Source organism: Maylandia zebra, linkage group LG22, assembly GCF_041146795.1.
Source record: "Maylandia zebra isolate NMK-2024a linkage group LG22, Mzebra_GT3a, whole genome shotgun sequence".
Classification (NCBI taxonomy): Eukaryota; Metazoa; Chordata; class Actinopteri; order Cichliformes; family Cichlidae; genus Maylandia; species Maylandia zebra.
In genome coordinates this window covers 23,270,914-23,293,197 of record NC_135187.1, presented here as the reverse complement: position 1 = coordinate 23,293,197, position 22,284 = coordinate 23,270,914, and the positions used below count along the sequence as shown (strand labels likewise).

At 37.9% G+C, this 22,284-nt stretch overlaps 1 long non-coding RNA gene across 1 annotated transcript; it reads left to right on the top strand.

The window, feature by feature from the left end:
- Window positions 1-1,033: 1,033 nt before the first annotated feature.
- Window positions 1,034-2,721, top strand: LOC143414574 (uncharacterized). The gene is made up of 3 exons (XR_013095209.1): window positions 1,034-1,262; window positions 1,544-1,610; window positions 1,778-2,721. It is a non-coding gene; the product is annotated as an uncharacterized LOC143414574 (long non-coding RNA).
- Window positions 2,722-22,284: the final 19,563 nt, after the last annotated feature.

Sequence of the window (22,284 nt, the reverse complement as noted above, 5' to 3'; positions counted from 1 at the left end):
TTTTTTGTTCATATTAAAAGTAATGGGAAATACTAGTGAGGGTACATGCAGGGTTAGAGTATGAAATGTACCTCCTCTTACACTATATTCCCAAAAGTATTTGGCCATCTGTCTTCACACGCATATGAATTTGAGTGACATTCTTAATCTATAGGGTTTAATATGATGTCACCCCACCCTTTGTAGCTATAAGAGCTTCAACTCCACTGAGAAGGCATTCCACAAGGTTTAGGAGTGGGTTTATCAGAATTTTTGACCATTCTTCCAGAAGCACATTTGTGAGGTCAGACACTGATGTTGTATGAGAAAGCTGTCTCCCAAAGCTGTTCTACCGGGTTGAGGTCGGGACTCTGTGCAGGCCAGTCAACTTCTTCCACATCAAACTTGCTCATCCAACTCCTGAAAAGCAACCCCACTCCATAATCTCCTCTCCACAAAATTTTAGACTTGGCACAATGCAGCCAGACAAGTACTGTTCTCGTAGCCACTGCCTAACCCAAACTGATCTATCAGATTTCCAGGCAGACAAGTGCAACTCTTCTCTCCTAGAGTCCAGTGTTGGTATGGCTTACATCATTGCATCTCAAAATTTGCAGTGCACTGATGAAGCTCTTTGTGCACTGTTCTTGAGCTAATCTAAAGGCCTCATGAAGTTTGGGGGTCTGTAACTATTCGCTGAAGAAAATCAAACACTGCGCACTGAGTGTCTCAGCATCAGCCAACCCCACTCTGTGATTTTACATGGCCTACCACGTTGTAGCTGAGTTGCTCTCTTTCCAAAATTCTTCCATTTTGTTATAATACCACTAACAAGTGTGAAATATTTAGTAGTGAAGAAGTTTAACAACCGGACTTGTGGCATCCTATCAAGGTAATACACTGGAATTCACTGAGCTCCTTAGAGCGACCTAGTCTTTCACTGGTGTTTGTAGCAGCAGTCTGTATTGTTAGCTAATTGATTTTACACACCTGAGTGTAACCCTGGAGAGTTACTAAGGGTTTTAGTGTGTTATGAGTGAAGTTAGTATTTTGAGTTCACTGTTAAGTTTTATTAAGTTAAATTATTTTGTTGAGAATTAATAAAATAGAAGATGTCTATAATGTCCTGATGGTCCTTGAAGTATACAGGGGGAAGAAAAGTCCGTTTTTTTCCAAGTGAAAAGCGTGGTTGTTTTTATTCAGTCGGATTGTACGGTGGAAATAAACTATCTGGAAATTGTTGTTAACCAGAAAGGAGTTTGTTACTGCTCGGATTCTTCTGGGTGAGTTAATTTGTTGTGAACAAGAATATTGTGAGTTTAAGCCACTAACGATGACATGCTAGCGGCTATCGCGGCTATTGCTATTAGCCATGTGGCTGTACATGTGTGATTGTGAGGATTAAACTGTATGTTAGAGTTTGTTAGCTTCCTATGACGATGCATGTAAAGATTGTAAGTCATATGTATGCTGTAGATGTTGATATGTTCCTATATCAATCCTTAATTGCGTTCATTGTGAGGTGAATACAGTTTAAAGAAAATGGGGTTATGTTTCTTTGTAGTTGTGCTACAACGCTTCACCATCGCCATTTTGAAGCTCCAGGAGAGCCCATTTTATTGGTTACTTTGGTAAGAAGTTATCATTGTCTATGTTTTGGAATATTCTGTCGTTCTTTCTGTATACTGGAAAGGTAAAATACAAATTTGTTAGTATGTATGAACGAAACATAAGAAAGGATATATGTCTAAATGACTGAATATAGATTTTTGAATGTTATTCTGACTGTGTTATACAGGTCAGGTTTTTTTACTTGGGAGTACAGTTCAGTGATGATCCAGTCCAAAGATGGCGAGCCACCCCTCCAGGACCCTTGAGATGATTGCTTTAAGAAGAGAACTAAATTCTTTGGACGAACTGTGAACTGTACAAACTCTACTTAAGTGGTAGGACAGATTTACACGTCATTCCTCCTTTGCACATCCTGCAAAGAGAATCCTCATTGCTGGACTCACACTTAAGGGTGTCGGCTGACACGAGAGAGAGACTGAGTCAAATCCCCCCGGGGTTGTGTGTGTTTTGTTTATTATTTTCCATGACTTGGGCCCAATTTTTCCTTTCATGTACTGTTATCGTTTTCATTGTATGTATGTAAGATTCTTTAATTGTCAATACAAATTGATCAAACCAAGTTCTCAGAGCGTTTCATTAGTCATCCACTCTGCTCCAGTAGTCGAACCTCAGCTATTGGCCCAACACACAGGTAACCATTTAAATCTGTATCCCAAGTGTTGAAAGGGGTGTTACATGAGGCCTGTAGAAGTGATTGAAATGGCTGGATTCAAAGATTTGGCTTGGTGAGTGAACACATTTTTTTTAAATTCATAAATACAGTATGCAAACAGCTGTAAAGTGGCCAATTGACAATTCAATAAGGAGAGATCATTTAAAAGAACTAAACATCATTTACTGAATCTGTCAATTAGACTTCAATGCCACATAGCAGAGCAGAATCCAGGACATGAAACAGAGGCAGACTGGCTTGCAAAAAGCATGCAAGGATATGATTGGTACAGAGTGATGATGACAGATTTGAGTTTGACAGTGTGGGACAGCATAAGTGATGTAAAAAACAGATTGGCAGCCTAAACACCAAGAAATGTAGCCAGATGAGTAAATACAAATCTTCCTTGTTGAACACATACGCTTCTTTAGTTTGCGTCCTTAGTGATCCCTGTAGTATGTAAAATCATATTTGACTGTTAAATCAAATTGACTTGAATAAAAATGGATGGTATGCAAGGAAAACAGAGCTGAATGAAAACTATAGTAGATGCCAATATTTTTCTTTGAAAGAATACTATCTAGATACATAAGAAACCTACACAGAAAAAGTGTTGTTTCTCCATTGTATTTGTGTCTTAAAACATCTTCACGTGTTCCTACAGATAGTACGCTTTTGTTTGTGCTGTGAAGTCTTTTTTGTTTTTTTCACAAAGGTTGTATTATATGAGGAAGTCAACATTTGCAGACTTAACTTGAGATGAGAGTTACTAAGCAACCACCAGCCATTGGTACTGGCATAATAAATGCAGATGCTAGTCATTTCCTATACACTACTCACCTACAACAGCACAGCCATCTGACTAAAACTGTAGTTATTGTGTTACCAAAAGTGCTCTGACTGCATGCATACAGGAGATTTTCAGGTATCTAGCAGCTAATCTTTTGTGTCTTGTACTTTATTGATGGTGTGGGGGGTCTGTGTGTGTCTGGCGTGTTCTGGCACATCCTGTGGATGCTCAATCAGTTTGGGATGTGGGGGGTTTGGAGTCTGGCTCAACACCTTGTAATAATCTTTGAACTGCTTCTGAACAATGTGTCATGTTACAGAGTATGGACCAGTCACATGGATGGTAGGTAGCAAAGTAACATCCACATGAATTCCAAAACCCAAGTTTCCAAGCAGAACGCTGCAATATAACAAGATGCAGTTTACTTACAGTACACCACCTGTCTAAAGCTTAAAACCACTTTAACACCAGATGACCTGTTTCTGGCTATTTCTATTCATAATGTTGAAGCAGATATTCCATGAAGAGTCCATATATATTAGATGTTTTAAAGTTTAAATTCAGCTCCCTTGTGCCTTCAGCTGTCTGACATTTATTTCTTCATTTCATTCTTTATGTTGTATCTCTGGCTTTTCCTTCTTAAGATTATAATTGATAATGTATATGCTGACCAGAGCAAGACCAGAGGAACAATAGTTAGAACCAGTAACCTTCCAATGTACACATGGGCATGCATAAAATGTGAACAATCTACTGTAAATCATATCCAAGACATAACAGTAGTAGCCTCTTTCCCTTGACTGAAGGCTTTTCCATTTGAATTCAGTTATTCATAGGTTCAACTAGTGTGCATTCAAATTGCCAGCAAAGCAGGATGATAATTAAGTAATGAAATCCACCTGGGGTGGAAAAAAGAACCTGCTTTGTCAGTGGCTTATACGTGAGAATAGGCAGATGGTAAGTAAGTAAGGTGAACTGGATTTATAATACAAATTCAGTGGGTTTTACAAAATGAGGGCTTCTGGGTGTCAAATACTGTCACGATCCTGGGTCTTAGGACCCAGTGTTTTGAGTTTTAGTTCATCTTAATGTGTTTAGTATGTTAAGCTCATTAGGTCTCCTATGTTCATTTGCTTATTAGTTCCACCTTGTGTTTCCAACCCATGTTAAGTCTCCCCTGCTCTTCATGTGTTTCATGTCTGTGTCTTACCTTGTCAAGTTCTGGTTGTCATGTCTGCGTCTCATTATGTTTCTTATTTTATTTGGAAGAGATCCTGTGCTTTTATATCATGGTTTATGTTTTGAGTCCTTTGATGTACTGTTTCTTGTTTCCCTGGATCTCAGTTATGGTTATCTTAGGTTTAGCTTTTTGGCTTTGTTATATGGCTTCCCTGTGTTCCATGTTATGTCCACTGTGATGTTTTGTACCATGTTTCAGGTTCCTATGTTCTGTCTCCCCAGTTGCTGTTAAGTTTGCGTGTTTTAGAATTCAGTCAGTGTGTTTCCTGTTTTACTTTGTAGGTCCATGCCTCATGTGAGTGTTTCTAGTTTTGCGTCTCTGTCTCGTCCAGCCTGATTACTCCCAGCTGTGCTCCCCTTCTGTGTCTCATTCCCTCGTTATCCCTCTGTGTATTTAAGCCTTGTGTTTCTCTTTGTCAGTGTCGTAGTCTCCCTCATAGCTGTGTGATTTTTCCCTGTGGCTTCTCGTGCTTTAGTCTCCCCAGTTTAAGTTTAGTACTGTTTTTGTGTTTCACTTTAGGGCTGCTCAATTAATCGAATTTTAATCACGATTACGATCTGGGCTTTCAACGATCATTAAAAATGACTGAGCCGATTATTAGCCCCTCCCTCGTTTATCCGCGACACCTTAAAGGCCGGTCCGTGAAAATATTGTCGGGCATAAACCGGTCCGTGGTGCAAAAAAGGTTGGAGACCACTGATTAAGAGGACCCGAGGGAAGCTCGGAAAGCTAAGCAGAAGTTATTTGGAGAGGAGAGTGACTGCCGTTGGTTGAAAAGAGAGGTAAAAAAAAAAAAAACTTCAGTGGTGTTGCACACTATTTTATATTATTTTTTAAAGTCATTGTTAACCCTTTAAAGCCGGTCAGAGCAGCACGCTCCGTTTTGTGTAACTATTTTTAAATCCCTGTAGAACCTGGACCGTGTAAGCTAGCGCAATAATTTGTTTTGCATATGAAACCAGAGGAGTTGTACTTACATCTCATACCATCAGCTTGTCCTCGGTCACGGTTTCCTTCCACATAAAGCTTTGCAAAAATTGCATAAAAAGCTCTTGCAGGAACAAAAACATAATATTCCAGAAACACGCTTCGCTGATCCGATCAGCTGTTCGTAACACTTCCCACAGTGAAACAGGCGTCAGCGCGAACTATCACATGTCCGCCATTTCCTGGCCGAAACCGGAAGTGACGTCATTTTCGCGGAAATGTAGTTTTTTTTTTTTTACTTGTAGGCCTTAAAGGCCTATACTGGTCATGTTTGACTTTTCTGAATAGTTTCTGGGATGCTTAGAACTCGAATTGCACTGCTGGAAATAGTTTATTTTGATGCAACTGCTGTTTTCTTTGAAAATTTGCATCATAGGATTGTTTTTTTGTTTTTCCTGCAGTATATAAAAATTGGTGTATCTCCAAAATAAAACTATGAACACACTCAAAATAAGTTTCCTGTTGTTGTAAACCATTTTTTGCAACTTTTTTGTATTTAAAGTTTTGAGGGATAAACCTCTTAAATTTCTCCAAGTAGAAATATATGTAAACAAACAAACGATTTTCAATTTTTTTTTGTAGTTTATTGCACTTTTTTGCAATTAATGTAGTTACTATGGACTTAATGCATACATATTATTAAAATATGGGCTATAACAGTTGTATAGCAACTTGAAATGCTCCCATAAATGGCACTACAACATGTAAAAAAATAATATAAGCTCTGGCGGACTTGGTTCTATAGTAGGTCTTAAAGGGTTAAATAAATATCGTCAAATAATCGCGATCTCAATTTCAGTGAAAATAATCGTGATTATCATTTTTGCCATAATCGAGCAGCCCTATTTCACTTTATGCCAGCATTAAAGCTGTGTTTTTGAGTTTACGTTTCGTCTCCGTGAGTTTGCGTTTGGGTCCTCTCCTGCCTGCCACACAGCCGAATCATGACAAATATAGTCAGTTTTCTTCATATAATTTGCAAAAATAAATGAGAGAGAGACAGAAAAAGAGTTTAGACCCACTGATTGCAACTGATCAGTCCTAAATTCATTCTGCAGAAAAAAGTCAATGAATCCAAACTTAAGATAACACAAATTATGTTCAGCAAAAAAGAAAGAAAGGGGGGTATGCAGGTTTTGCTTTAACCCTCCAGAACCCTCTCACCTTCATGGACACAGTCTAGGACTTTGTAGAGACACAGACAAATGTGATATGGCCTTAATCTACATCAAACGCACACACCCGTAGTGATATCTTCAGCAATTTCTGATCCTGTAAAAAAAAAATAAAGGAAATTCACTGACCTGCAGCAAGTTCTGTACCATGTTTGAAACGACCTACTTGCCTATTACCTTGTAAAAATTGTGTCCAAGTACACCTGCTATATATCTGAGGCTGCTCACTAAACAAAGCCAGAGTCAAATTCTGCTTTTTCATGCTGCCTGTGTCTCAGCATTATGCACTAAGTGTCTTTTAGCATGGGTGCCTTAACACAATAGTCCCAGCAGTATTGGCTCCTGGCAGGTTCTTCCCATTTTAAAGGCCTATAAAACCTGCATTGGGAGGCTGGGGGGTGGAAGAGTTATGTCACAGATGTATCATTCATGAGACGGCGGCTCTCATCCCATTTGGACATTTGTGTGATGCACTTTGATTTTCCCTTGCTGATTTTTTTCATTTTCAGTCAATTTGTTCTTTCGCTGTCACTTGCTGATTCGGTTTAGACACTAAAAAGTACTTGGCTAGATTTAGGAAAGATCGTGGCTCAAAGTACAATACACCCCTTCAGAAGAGTAGTCCTGCACTTTGAAAATTGAAGGCTTGTAGATGACAGACCCGTCTCTCTAATGCCATAACCCAGTGCAGCACCAAATGACACCTTGTGGATAACTCATAAAACAGCATTATTTTATGCCCCAGGAAATGACAATGGGCTGACCAGAAAGAGAGAAAGCAGTGTGTTCAACAAAACTACACCCACCCCAGACACAGCCTGTTCACCTTGCTGCTGCCTGGCAAGCATTACAGAAATATTAGCTGTCGCGCTACCAGACGCTGAAGCTGTTCCTTACCTCAGGCAGGCTGCGAGGGTGCTTCATTCATAATCCGCTTTCCACTCTGTTTTATTTTTGTGACTTGATTATTTATTCATTCATTTCTAACTTTTTTCTGTTTGCTTTTTATAAAAAGGACAACATCAGCAATTTAGTCATAGAGTGTTGTTCTGCACTACGATAATGAAACTTGAACTTGAATCAAATTGTGATACAAAGGCTTCAGTACGAAACAGTACAGAACTGCTCAGCTGTGACTGACAGAGGCATGCATCATTTATAAAAACAAACTTTTAAAAATTGTTTTACACAGTGAACACAGCGTTAGACAGAGGACAAAGACTAAAGAAGTGAAAACAGGCAGATTTATTGAAGATACACAATAAAGCTGAGTGCTTTCTTTTTCTTTGTATTTCTTTTTTAACCGTACTATGACTCTACCCTCGAGAGCAACAGCAATGTGTGGTAAATAACTTGTTATAAAAGATTTTTTTGTTATTGTAGTAGCACTTTTCCTCATTCTTTTATCAATTAAGTACCAGGCAAGGTTATCTGCAAATGCACGTGGTATTTGGGCCAAAGTTGTGGGCAGCAGTGCTTTTGCTGGCCTACTCTGCTTTTTAATACACAGTAATTTTGGTTAAAAAAAAAAAAAAAGTGTGGCATACAGTACAGAAAAACCCCAGTGGTGTAGATACAGATAAATAGCTTTGAGATGAGAAAGTATTAAATTGCTCCCATGGTAGAGGTAGCAAGAAGAATTGGATGGATTTTCTTGTACATGTGTTATTAAGGGAGCATTTATAAAATCATTTTGAGGTTAAGTGCACATCAGCTTTAAAAAAAAAAAAAAAAAGGGATACTAGCCCTTAGGAAGACTGGGGGTTTTAATTCCCATGCAGCACCTATAAAAATGGAAAGAGAGAAACATACAGAAATAACATGCATGTGCATAAGCAGGTTACATGGAATTTCTAACCTATACGAACACTGCAGAGGCGACAGAATCTGGTGACAGAATCAGATGAAACCAAAGCAGTCAAGAGTGCAACCGATGCTCTGTCACTCCCACTCTGTTCCGTCTCCTTTCTTCCCCCTTCCTTGCTCCTTTTGACATTTCGTCACAACAGTGCACCATCTTTAATAGCAGAAGTGCTACCGAACAGTTTTTTCACAAATACCGAACCGCGTGAATGTCAAAATGGAAGATTTCACCTGAGGCTGGTGCCCTGTACTTACAGAGGACCTACCAGCAGCAGTCAGTGACATGGAATGATCTGTAAATGGGTGGAGAGCAGTGAGTATCAAGAGGTATGCTTGTGAAGTGCAGAGGCAGGGCTGAGATAAAATGCAGGACAATTTGAGAGCTCTTAAATCCAGGCTGATAAATGTCTGATTCATCGCAGTGTGTGTAAGTACATGTGTGTGTCATTGCCTCTTTCTCCTCGTTTCAAGAATGAATGAACAAAGACACGTGCTCCTTTTTAAACAACACTTTTTTTGTTGTTGTTGCTTTTTTCATTGAGGTCCCGTGCATCAGGTGACACGGCTCTCTCGTACGTGTGTTGTGTCCACGCATGTATGTCTGTTGGTGTGCATCGTGGACATGTGAGGTGGGATGCATGGTGATGGATTAGGGCTGGAACTAATGTGCTCGTCCACCTGTGAAATGAGAACCAGGGGAAAGGGGACAGGTGGAGGAGGGCCCCATCACACTCACATCAGGCTTCCTGCAGACATAACTTGACACTTTTTGATGATTTGATGGCAAACACACAAACAAAAGCATACTTCTTTGCCCTCTACATTTTCCCTCTTTCTTTTTTTCTTCCTCTAAGAAAGCCGGCACAAAACAGATCTGACAGACGCACAATTCATAGACTCGCTTGAAGTGCAAGACACGTTTGACCACACTGTCAGAAAAGGAGGCCATGGATGAGGTGAGCAGACACACACAAAAAAATCAAGCACAACCAATACCTCTGTTGGGGTATTTTCAAAGTGCATCAAAGAAGCAATACCGTATTACAGCAGTACCATTTACTGTGACATGACTGACATTCTCTTATCTTTTCTTTGTGCTGTCTCTCTCACAAGTGAAGTATTTTGTATTGTAGTGTAACTCTTGTCAGGCCCATTGTACTACATTGTGCACAGTGTGTATACAGTATAGACATAAATTATACACGTTTTCAAGCAAATTTCAAAATAATAACTTTCACAAGTTAGTAGAGTCAAGCCAAGGCTAAAAAAAAAGCTAAAACCAAATGTGAAAAAAACATTTTAGTAAAGTAAAAAATGGAAACTTGCAACAAAAATAAATAAATACACTTCTCCAGATGACTTCAAGACTGTGAGTCAACTGCTTTTAAAAGTGTCTTTATTGTAATATCTCTCCTGGTTTTCCTTAATCTCCCCTTTGACACATGTCCTCTGTATAATAATAATTTAAAAGGTTAAACTCACACTGAATGCCATGGTACTGGGCCGTGTGACTCAGTGTTTGAGTTTTATCGTATTTTGTTATTAATTTGTGCCTAGGTTGCTGTTCTAGTCTGTTGTTTGCGGATCCTTTTGTGTCTTCTCCCCTGTTCTAAGTCTCCCTGCTTCGTGGGTCTGTTTCATGTCTGTGGTTCTTGTTGTCAAGTTCGTGACATGTCTGTGTCTCGTCATGTTTCCTGTTTATTTTGAAAGTTTTCTTTCCATCTTCTATGTGCTTAGTTTACACTTCCACTGTGGCGTCATTATGTTCATTCTAGTCAGCTGTTTCCTTATGTGTCTCCACTTCCCCTGATCTCCTCATTTGTGTATTTAAGTCCTCAGTCTCCCTGTGTTCAGCATCACGTCGCATATGTACCACCATGGTCAAAGGAGCTTGCAAAGCAAAGCGTCTGGACTTCTTTAAGTTGCTTGAAGACGTTTCACCTCTCATCCGAGAAGCTTCTTCAGTTCTAAGGTCAATTGGTGGGGAGTCCCAGATTTAAACCTAGTGGGAGTAACCCCCCACAGGCGGACAAAAGGACCCCCTGATGATCCTCTAATCGCCTGAGCCAAGGTGTGAAACTGGGTGTGGGTCTCAATCAGCCAGAGTTTCGGGTGAGCTCATTGTGAAACCTGGCCCCACTTTATCATGCGAATTCCTGAGGTCAGATGACCCAGGATGTGAGTGGGCGTTAAGGCGTCTGGGAAGGGATCTCAAAACTGGATTATAGATGGCAGACAGTTGGTGTCGTAAACCACCGCCTCTGTTCAAAGATGGTCGCTCACAGTGGACATAGATGGCTTCTTTCACTCCTCTTTCAAACCATCTGTCCTGTATCACCATGTTTTCCTCATCAAAGTCATAGTTTAGTTCATATTTGAGTCTTATTTGCAGTTTTGTTTGTTTACTCATTCTTTCAGCCAAATAAAGGCTCACTTTATTTTTGAAACTTAGTCTGGTTTGCACTGTGTCTGCTTCTGGGTCCACCTCATCTTCACACTGGCCCACCCCACGGTGACCTTGAAACCAGGGGCGATTTTAGCCCATTTTTGGGGGTGCTTCAGCAAAAGTATAGATAACCCCCCTCCCAAAATGGTTTGTTCCAGCTCGACGTTTCCGTACTCTGGCTCTAGCGCCGTTGCTGCCAGAGTGCTGGTGGCTGAGATGGTGCGGCGCAGAGGTGTTAGTGCCTGGCTTAAAACAGGACATATTAGCTGCATTTAACCTTCAGTTACTCTTTATATAGTTAGGTAGGAGTCAGACCATGTTTCATTTTACTGAAAAACATTACATTACTGGGTGTAAAACAAACAAACAAAAAAAAACAAACTTGTTTTCCGGCGATGTTTGATACCCCACAATCCTTTCTACACTGTAGTAAAATCAGTGACATTTGACCGCCCTGTTGCTCCCATTGAAATGTATACAGCCTATTTAAAACCTAAAACTTAAAATTGTCCGTAGCCTACTGTTGTTACCACTGTCCTGTTTGAAATGGATACTAACTAGCTAACTGGCCGAATGCCCATTAACCTTATAACTCCTGTTGTGTGTGTGTGTGTGTTTTGTACAGAGAGACAGCCAGGTTCATAATGGATATAAGGAAGTTTTTATAAGGACGTTTTTTTGTTTTGTTTTTTTTAAAGGAGCCACATTCAGGTAAAAGTTTAAAATCAAATGATCCATCAATCAAGAATAATGTTGGATCAGTGTTTCAATATTTATGTCTTTTATTAGATGTTCATGTGGTTTGGTTATTTTCCTTTTGGTTTTTTTTTTGTTAGTGATCTTAATAGTATTTTTTCATATTAATGTAATTTTTCATCTAATTGAATACAATCTATTTGTGTATGATTGTCAGTCCAAAGAGGGAGAGAGGTAAGAGGGGAATGTGAGGAGAAAGTACAAGGTCAGGAAGAACCAGGTAAGAAAACAGACAGGGAACAGTGACAGGCACAACAGAAACTGTTAAACTGACAAAGAGAAAAAAACTGGAAGTTGTGTTCTCCCTATGTTAAAGCTGCTATACAGAATCTGCAAAACAAACTGGGTTGAAACATTTTTGACCCTCTTTAACAACATTCTAACATAACATTATAATTGATTGGGGAGATTAAAATTAACTATATATTTTTATGTGGTTCAGCCACAACTCTACTAAAACTTCAGCCAGTAATAGGTAGGCCAACTTTTGGACCGTCCAGTTGTCTGAATGACTGCCGCACTACGTGCGCCACATTTGCGCACTATCAGAAAGTGCCAAACGGTGCCCTGGTGGAGTGAGGAGCTGTAATAAGAAGCAGAGTGTTCTGTTGATATTCTTAAAAATGTTTTAAGCTAGTTTGTTTCAAAGATTCTGTACAGCAGCTTTAAATGTTTTCCAAAAGTACACATACACTTATCAGTGTTTCTCAAACTTTTTACAGTGTGTACCACCTGATAAAATGTCAAGCTCTCCCAAGGACCACTATGAAAGCATGAAACCCATAAATCTTACAACACAAAATTAGTATTATTAAATTAGTAAAATTAGTGTCTGCAGTAAAGATTTTTATTTGTAATAATTTATTCTGTTTTGGGAGTGTTTTTTATGTATCTGTATTATATTATACATACACATTAGAAGTGAATCTCTGTCCAAAAAATGCACTCAGTTTACTTTTTACTATGAGCATCAATTATTATTCTCCCCCAGTAATTAAGGTTAGGATATGTATTTTTTTTATTCCAATCCATTCTTCTTTTGCAGCATTTAAATAACCTTTATCAGATTTGATGGTTTTGTTACAGACTTTTCAAAAAAGTGTTTTGCTTTTCTTTCTCAAATGTGGGGATTAAATTGTGTTAAAATGTACAAAACAGTGATGTCATGTTTTGAGACAAGGACCCAGGGACAGAGAGACTTGATGAATTTAAGAATCATATGATTTATCTTGCCTGGCTGGGCAGCTCTCTGGGTGCTCAGCACCCCCAAAGCTCTGATCCTAGAATCGCCCCTGCTTGAAACTAATAAAAAACGAAGAAAAACTAAACTCCATCCATTCTCTTCTGCTTATCCTTATCAGGGTCTCAGAGGGCCTGGAGCCTATCCCAGCTACCATAGGATGAGAGGCGGGTACACCCTGGACAGTCTACACTGTAAAAAAAAAAAAAATCCTGTTGATTTTACAGAAAAAATCTGGCAGCTGTGGTTGCCAGAATAATTCTGTAGAAAAAACTGTGAACTAGAAACAAGAATACTTAAAAAGCTGTAAAAATTACAGCTTAAAACCATTATAATTCCCCCCAAAAATAAATTTCAAGCCAGTAAATTCAACAGCCCTTTTATGTCAAATTAGCATGGCCAAACTACTATTAAACACATTTTCCCTGTAAGATTTACAGAATGTTGCTGCTTATTGTACACTAAATCTCAGTTTTGCAGAAAAATAAAAATAAAATACAACAGCATTTTATTGTGAAAGCCTCATTATAAAACTGCTATTTAACAGAATTTTTCTGGTCTTTTCTGGTTTACTCAAAAGAGGTTTCTGATGTTCTGTACCTCTAGCAGGTCTGCAACTTTAATGCATTACAGTCACGATAACATCTAATTTATTTTTAAATTTTCATTGTAAGTTGAGTTAGAACTCTGTTCTGACTTCTAACAAAGTGAAAATAGAAATAACGCTATGAATTTATTGCTTTAAAAAGTTATTGGTCTATGAAAAAATCCAAATGAATATATTAAAGGCAGCAACCCAATGGATAAAATGTAAGCATTTAAAATTGGAAACCAAATCCAGATATAAGTTTGAGAGTTAATAAATTGAAAAGCTTAGGCCAAGACAATTTAATAATTTAGTGTGGTACAGTGAACTGTTACATCCATCTGAAACACAATTGTTTCAATAAAATGTGTTCATAAAAAAACAAAAACACAATGACAGAACCCCTGGCAGTACTTTTAATTAATAAATGTAAGAACTTTTAAACAGCCAATAAGAATTACTGTATTGCCTTTTCAAAATAGAACAATTGTACTAATATAAATATATCTTTTTTAAATTAAGGTACAGGAATGCGAATGAGGAATTACATAACCAACAATCATACAGAACAGAATAACATTGTCTGAAACTTTTCTGTGCCTCTTAAGCTTGAAGAACTGACCTGATAAAGGGCTGAAATAAACCTTCATGCTGTGAGTGTGGCCCCTTAAATAACTCTTAGTGTGTTTAGTCCATGTTCAGACATCACGCCATTCATAATCTGAAAGTTCCTGTATCAAAGTAAGGACTCTTGGCTTCACGTGAAGACGGGATGTGTTTGTCTTCTCCACTTTAGTGCCCTTCTCTGGATTGATGGTGAAAAAACATCTTGGAAAAAAGAAAAACAGATGATTAGTTGAATTTTATCGAGAACAACTTCACATCAATAACATAATAACTCTTTATTCCAACAATTACTTTAAAGCTATTTAAATGGCAAAATGAAGTCCCCTAAACTCAAAGTCACCTCAACAACTACTATTTTTTTCCACTTAAGTGCTAGCTAAACTAATCCAAAAAGAAGTACCTCTGCAGAAACTCCAGGTTTGATGCCAGCTGTGATGGGTAATGAATGTTGAAGCAAAAATAGCCCCCGAACATCATGCACAGGGCAGAAATGAAGGAGGTGATGTTGTCGTATACAATGCTTCGGTCCATGCTCAGCATAAACCATTTAGAAGAATAACAGGACCGTCCTGAAAAGCAAAAACATGCTCTCATGTTATCATTAAAGATAACACAAAATGCAATGTTAGCTTACCAAAACTTTTGCCCGTGCTAAAATAGCTGAATATCTCAACGTATACACACCTCCACCACTCTGCTTGCAGACTGAGCGCGTAATGGCACGAGCCGCCAAGCTTGCTACTCCCGCAATAATTTAAGTAGTCCAATCAAAGAACAAAAACAAACTCTCACGCTGAGTGATTTGCCAAGGTAGAGCTCGTGTACTTTTGAATACTAACACACTTTGGGCATTTAAAAAAAAATAAACATTTGAGCAAATGATTAAGTTAACTTTTACTAAATCTGGCTAAAATTGATTGAACGTGGTGCAAAATTAAAGAAATGACTAACATGGAGGAGATGACCAGCTGTCTATTTGAAAGATAATCAGCCCAGCACAGACTCTAGTCTGGCCCACTGGCCAGCTTTGGAAATTTGGATTTTGACAAGTTTGGGATTTTTCTCCCACTGAAAAAGACCTCCCCCATAGCCATTCATACTACACCAAAGTTATAACAACTAAATGAAAGAAAAGTTCCTGTCTTTTAATTGTCTATGAAAAAAAAACAAAAAAATAAACAGGACATTTTCTATGAATCAACAAAACCTTTCTATTTTATAATTACATGACAGTCTGGCCAGAGGGCTGTCATAACTTTTAGGTCATTTTTAACATTTATTTATTACAATTTAAGACTAAAGCCTTATGCTGAATGATTTAATTTATTTACTACAGCAGTTTGCTCACTCTGCAGGGCTCACACAGAGAGACAGGCAACCATTTGCACTCATATCCACACCTATGGACAATTTAGAATTATCAATTATCCTAACCCTGTAACTACATGTCTCTGGACGGTGGAAGGAAGGCAGAACACCCAGAGAGAACCCGCACAAACACAGGGAGAACATGCAAACTGCACACAGCAAGGCCAGGTTTTGGAACTGAACTCAGGACCTTCTTTCTTGAAACAAAAAAAATTGGAAACTAAAAGAAACTAAGCTGGATTAAAAGCAAAAAGTCAAAATGACATAAAAAATAAAAGGTAATTAGAAAATCCAAAACTATACTAACTCTGATTCATACCATGCAATTGCTGAGAAAACGGAGAATTGCTATAGTTACTTGTAAAGTGTAACAATTTTCTTCTTCTCATCTCAAAAGCTCTGTAAATGATGGGTGTGATACAGCTAATTTGTTTGGTTCAGTCAGAGTCAAATTGTTGTGACGAATTGGCCGAACTGTAGGGCATTTTGAGGATGATCATTGTTTAGCGTTTTGGCTAACAGAATTATATTACAATCAGGGGAACAGCAACAACAATAATAATAATAATGATGATCATGATTATAAGAATAATGCTAATAATGAAACTCTCACCCATAAGCTTTCTTTAGCTTTAGTAACTTTAACTACTATTCAGCCACTCAACACCAAGTGAATGGTATAGTGTGCTGTTTCTCATGAGGTAAGCACACACCTGTCAAATTTAATGCTTGTTTCTTTTAGTGCGTGCACAAGATGGTAAGTCACAACTGACTACACTTCTGAGTAAGCTCATAAACACCTGATTTTCTCTTTTCTCTCATCATTCCAAAAAGAATTTACTCATATGCTCAACGGGGAAAAAAAAAAAAAAAAAAAAACTAGCCCGAGGGAGAGCCAGCTTTTAGTTTTCTATGATTACTCCTTTAAAGTCGAGAAGGATGTCTGAAAGAGGTTGTGCCGAGTCCATCTGTTTGCTGTCAGGTATCTGAAAATGCTGGGTGCCTGTGTGCGTGTGAGTGTATTTGCTATATGTGCGATATGCGTGCGCCCGTTGCAGATGTCCAAAAGCTACTTAAGGGCGATAATTTCCCTCTGATTACTCTAATGCGCTACAGTGCTGCCATCATGTCTGTGATTTCTTCATTGCTTGGCAGGACCACACACACCCTCCATATGCTCACTGACTGTCAGGCGCACAGACATGCACTTATCACCAAGAATGAGAGCTATGAAGCGATGAAAAGGGAAATGAGAAGGCGTGGGTGGGTGAGGGGTAGTGAGGAAAGCAAGAAAATTGTCTCCACTTTGTAATTTGTGCATATTTTATCGAATTCTCCTGTGACGGCGCTCGACATTCTTCACTGTGCCTCATTGTGTTCTGAGTTGCAAAACCAGGCTGATAAACAAGAGTGGCAAATTACGCAGTCAAAAACTTTTGAAACAATTGGAGTCTGTAATGAGTGGGGGGGGGGATTAATAAATCATATTTGTTCATGCATTAGTAAGGAGGGGAGCTGATGAGGTAGGGGTGGGCTGAGCCAAACATCTTTGACAGCTCTTGAACATTAATATTTAAGTAGTGTAAACAGATGTGATGCACCCTTACATCGACTTCAGACAATTCTGGATGTGCAAAAATGTAAACTTTATGTATGCATGTTCATATTAGTGTGTTCAATTGTCTATGTAAAAAAGGTCCATATAACTAATCTGATATAAAGACAAAAAACAATATATTTTAGAAACTAAGGTTTCAAAGATTAAAATTACATGCTTAACAGTGACGGGAACATTTACTCTAATTGATTTCTCAGTAATAATTTCTTGTTAAAAATATATGAAAATATTTGAAACAATCTTAAAACTTTGTCCATCATTGACTGTTGAGAAGTAGCACCATCCGTCTTTTGAAGATATCAGTCAAGTCAGGACAATTCCAGCAGTTGGCTGTGTGCTGACCCTTGAGGGCAAAATACAAGCCAACTTTGGCTCATGCATGGCTGCCAAATATCATTAGTAGTTGGGGATGTGGATTTGGTCCAATTTGCAATGAGGATCAGTTCCAATTAGAAGCGTTTGGTCTAAATTCAGGGCAAGGGTAGGACTTAAGAACTGACCCAGTTATGTATAATGTTAATTGTTTATGGTTAAAGAAAAAAGAAATCAAAAAACTTTCTTGTTGTCTTTACCTACTGAGTATTGTACATTTTTACTGATCATTTTTTTAATGTATGGGAACATAATGTGACAGTCAATGTTAGGTTGTTATTTTTCATTAAAAACAACACAATAACGTTAATAAATTAAACTGTTCCATTGTTTTCATTTCGAGTCCTATTGCCTACATATACTGTATTACTATTTTGAAGATGTGGTATCCAATGAATGCTGTCGCCTTAAGGTCATAGTGCAGTAACAAACACGTCAAAGCGATGAAACATAACAGGTGTGTTCGAGTGCCTGTTTAATCTTGTCAGTGACAACACAAGGAATACTTAAATGACAGTCTTGTACCCTCATAAGGTGTAAGAAAAATAAATGTTCTGTCTGTTAAATGGAAACAACTACAAAGATTTATCCTGCTGTAGTCACAAGTACAAGTGTATCATTTAGGCTTGGTGGCTACATGTTATTAATGCTTTTGTATTAGAAAATTAGACCTTTTCCCTTCAGCAAAAGGGTCAGTTCTTAATGACAAAGCGCTGTTGTCGTTTCAGTGGCTACTCAGTAGGTGCTGAAATGCCCTACTGAAATATACATACACATACACACATATATACACACACACACACACACACACACACACACACATTCCTGTCTTGCATAACGACTGAGGACCGGGTAAGTGTACTATCAAAGTGAGGACCACCATTTCTGCTACACTTGCAGACAAACCTTTGCCATTTTTGAACACTGGGTGGCTCTCTAACACCAAAAATCACCTCAAAATCTTAAAACACTCAAGTAAAAAAAAAATCTCATTCTACTATCAGAATGAGGACCTTGTCATTGAGTGCTATTCAGGTGATTTTCCACCAGGGGGTGCTTTTGTGTTCGTTTCTGTCTATATGTTTTTTTCTGTTTGCATTTACTCCTTGACATTTTCTATTTTAGTGCAACCAAATAATGTTAAAGTTAAACAGTCTCAACTTTATACATAAATAGAATAACTAAAAAGTTCTGATAATCTATCAAGACAACCCTACATAACAAAAGGTAGTATTACATTTCAAATACCGCTGTAGATTTTATTAATAATTACCAAGGAAATTCCCACAATGCTGCAACAAGAGCAAATTCAGTTTATTTCACAATGTAACATCCTTCCAGAGGAATAATAATTGCTATTATAACAATGAAGACAACTATTAAGTCTAATGACTTACAACTAAAATAGTGATCAATAACTTTGATCAGTTTGTTTTGACTTCTGCCAAAAAGAAAAATCAGTAAAGCTTAGGATGGCTACAACTGTACCAGTATGACCTTCCTGCTTCCTACATAATTCCCAGCCGTCTTTGCACTGCCGTCTTCTCTGCTTCACTCCATGGCCTCTTGACCTTCGCACGGGGGATCTCTACAAATAACACAAAAGACAACATGGACTGTTAACTTTACAACATGTATGTAACCGTAGTTTTTTTGTTTTTGTTTTGATTTTGAAATGGGGTTCTGCTTGTGTATATTTACAGAAAATGCCAAACCAAACTGTAGGTTCAACAATTTACTCAACATTTTGTACCCAAGATATGTAGTAAGCACTTTTAAATTAAGTATTTTGAGTTCACAGAAACATGAGATCAGTTATTGAGTAATATACCTACAGAGTGAAACAGCAGCCAATTTACTTTTATACATTTTGTTTTCAAAGGTACATGTTGCATCTAGCCTTTTAAAATAAGATGCTAACTAGTTATTAGTCCTGTTAAAATCATTCATCATAACAATATTCTTGTAAAAAAACAAAAAAACTGTCAGACTTTAATAATTTGCTATTGTTTTAAATAAGGCAAATATTTCTGATGTACTAGTAATAAAAAAAACCTGTGCTGTTGGTAGTAGTTCTAATCTAGTTAACTGACATCACATATTTTAAGTCAATTTTTTTTTTATTATGAAATACAATTGCTAATATCCTTGACAATGTAACAAATTACCTAGATCATGATTCAGAACCAAACATAACTGATTGACATGATCTTTTCATTTTATCTGAATTTATGCGTTTTATTTGACAAACTGTCACAGTTTTGCGACTGGCGCACAGATACAATACCAAAGAGCAGAATTAAGTTTTGTCTATCATTAGTCATAAGGCCTGTACTACAAAGCACATTCAACACATCAAGGCTATCTTTCCATAATCTGGATTCACTTAACCTGAAAGTGGCGATCTGGATAAGTGGTCACAAAAAGCTTAACCTGCATGGTTGCATGAAAGGGGTGGCATTGTGAGCATCTGTTCACTAATGATTATTGAAAAGCGTACTGGAAACAGAAGCTGATTTTTCAAAAGATAAAAGTATAGTATTAGGCAAATATGAAGATATCAAAACAGACTGCAGCATAACTAAGGGAGGATTCAGGGTCACCTGGTCCAGCCTGAAATATATGCTTTAGCAAAAAGGAAAGTTTGAAGCCTAATGTAGTCTACTCGATGAGCTTTGTTGCTTGTACTTGCCGTTTCTTGCTGTCTTTTCACAAACCTCTCACTGAAAATGATGGTCCATACTGTCAATCTAGTTCACTTTACAAATTTTGATTTTAAAACACAACATCTGTGTGTGTAATTGGTGGAAACTAAAATACGCATTGTAAAAAAAAATAACATTGAGATAAAGTAGTTGTCTTTAATTGGTAAATCATAGGACCTTAAACAGGTATTTTCTATGATAATATAACAAGACATTTTCAGCCTGCATTTTTTTTTTTTAATTCCAGACTTGTGAAATGACCTGCAGAACCCTGCCATGTGTTTTGTAGTGCTGTTCTTGCAAAGTGTGAACTCACGCAACACAGCAGGTTAAACTAGTCACTCACCAGAATAGGTAGCCTAACAAATCATAAATGTAACAATAAAAGTGAAGCAATCATTCTTTCAGCTGAACTCTTTAGGGGTCATCACAGCGGATCATCTCCTCAACCTCCTCCTATACCAGCATCCTCCTCTGTCACACCAACCTTCTGCCTGTCCTCCTTCACATCCATGAACCTCCTCTGAGGTCTTCCTCTTCTCGTCCTGCCTGGCAGCTCCATCATCAACATCCCTTGGCAGCCTCCTCTGCACATGTCCAAACCATCTCAGCCTTGTCTCTCTTTGTCTCCAAACCTCTGACCTGAGCTGTCCCTATGATGTAGTCATTTCTAATCCTGTCCATCCTGGTCATTCCCAATGAAAATCGTCATAGCTTTCCTCACTACCATTTTGTAAACCTTTCTTTTCCCTCTTGCTGCTTTCCTTTTATAACACATCACCCCTGACACCCATCTCCACCCCCTCTGAATTCTCCTCTTCAACTTACTGTAAAGCAATACTTAAACATTTTCAATAATTTTTCTAATTACCAACAAAATAATTCTGGATCAATATTATCAAGAATTTTGTGTTTGTGTAGGCATATATTCTGCCACAGAGGACAAAACTATAAGGAAATAAAGTCATGTCTACAACCTGATTCATATACTGCAAACAGAAAATTTTAAATACATTTAAAGCTTAAAACATCTCACCCTTTGCTTTGGCCACTTTGGTTTTTCCCCTTTTCCTCAAAGCCAGTCTTGCTTCCTTGCTCTCTTCTAAAACAGAAACACACAAACAATGGTAGCTGTTATTGTACAAAGCAGATTGTACTGGAATAGAATTTGAGTAGAATACATACAACAGTGTCACTACATTTCAGACAAAAGCTTAAACTCACCATCTACATCTGAACTCTCTTCACTGGTGGGCTCCGGTCTCTTTTGAGAGGAGAAATGCTCAGAACTTCCACCTGAAAAACAGAAACATTCATGTGCCACATCTTCCTAATTCACTGTGTTTTTGTACTGAATGACTCTGTAAAAAACCTGACCTTCATCCATCTCACTGCCTCCTCCTTTTTCATTTCTCTGGGGGACACGGAGTAGCTGCTATGTCAAATATTAGCCATCTGGAGTCACAAAAAACTTCAAACACAAACAGTATTGTTGACAAATATGACAAAAAACAAAGATGCAACAACAACGTGCAAAGGAGCAATCTTAACTTCTCCAAGTGTCACTATGTCATCCTAGAAATGAAATTACTCTTCTTTTAGTTAAGATAATTAAAACAATGCAGCACAACCATTCAAAGGTGCCATTTGTGTAAACATGCACTGGACAAATGTAACAGTTTTTAATTTAGAATCTGGGTCGTGGTGATAAAACCACAAATCTCTGAGATGTCCTTTTTTCATGTGTTGTGAGTCTAGTTCTTGCTGTAATAAAAGAGCTCACTATAGAGTGAGTGTACATGATCAAGTGTTATCTGTTGTATAGACTACTGAGCACTGAACTAGGCCAACAGTGTGTTTCTTTGGCTGTAACATGCCACCCAGTTCATTTTACCATTAGGAACCCAAGCTAACAGGTTAACGTCACTCTCTAATATTAGTCAATGTCGCATACATAACTTGCAGTTGCATAGCAGTTTATCAAAAATGCAGCTTATTCATGAGGCAGTATACCAACAGCTGTACTAGTGAGCAGGTAACACTTACCACCACTATCAGAACAGCCATTATCACTGCATGCGAGCGCCACGTTATCGTCTGCAATGTAAGAAATAAATATTGAAAGGATACAATTATATTTGGACATTTTTTATGAAGAGAGAAGTCTATAACATGACATTACTGTAAAATGTATAACCTAAGCTAATTTCTATTGTCATGAGCTTTAACCTCCTATGACCTGAACTCT